Below are 894 nucleotides of genomic sequence, written 5' to 3'. Positions count from 1 at the left end.
GTATAGTAGATAGAGTGCTTCCTTTCCTCCCGTCAGGCTGACTGTGCGGCGGTCGGGAGGGAGGAAGCGGCTGTGCTCGACTGCTCTCCTGCGGCCCTGCCAAATCGTAAAACTGGCCGCGCCGCCCCCTCCCATAAGAATCCCCCCGCAAACACACGCCCCGCCGTGACCGGGGTCCAGACACCACCCTGTCCATACTTCACCCTGCGGCTCACTCCTGCGTCTCGCCCTTCCGCACAACTGCTGCACCCCGCCCGCGGCCCCACCCCACCCCACCCAGATCCGCCCCGGGGACTCCCTGGTGATCTGCCGCCCGACTGACGTCCACACCGCAGAATACCGGCCGCTGCCGTCAACACTCACGGTGGAACAGCTGGAGGCGCTCGCGCCGCCGCTCAGCCACCACCATCATATCCACCACCACCACCATGGTCACGGGGCGTCCGGCTCCAGGAGCGTCAGCAGAGGGGGCACCCGCAGGGTGTCGCGCGCAGCCAGCCCGTTTTTGGGGCTGCGCGGGCTGGCCCGCGGCGGCGTCGGCGGCGACGCTGGTGGTGGCGCCAGTGCGGCGCGCGAAGCGACAGCGGGGATCGGGAGCGCTGGCAGCGGCCGGGATGGGCTGGGTGGGCAGCAGGAGCAGCAGCAGCAGCAGCAGCGGGCAAAGGCGTCCCTGCGCCCGACGCCGCTCGACTCCGCCTCCCTGGCCAACGGCAGCTCCCTCAGCAGCTTCGACTTCGCCCCCGACACCGGCGGAGGTTACGGCGGCAGTTACAACGGCAACGGCGGCGGCCCGCAGGGGGTGGAGGAGGAGGAGCGGCGGAGGGCGGCCCGCGTCGTGCGCGCCGCGGCGCGCCGCATGGCCGGCGGCCGGGAGGGCTCGCCGCTGTCCGAGGC

This window comes from Monoraphidium neglectum (assembly GCF_000611645.1).
Source record: "Monoraphidium neglectum strain SAG 48.87 unplaced genomic scaffold scaffold04358, whole genome shotgun sequence".
NCBI classification, from domain to species: Eukaryota; Viridiplantae; Chlorophyta; class Chlorophyceae; order Sphaeropleales; family Selenastraceae; genus Monoraphidium; species Monoraphidium neglectum.
The sequence above is the reverse complement of the archived record's forward strand: the minus strand, read 5'-3'. Positions refer to the sequence as shown.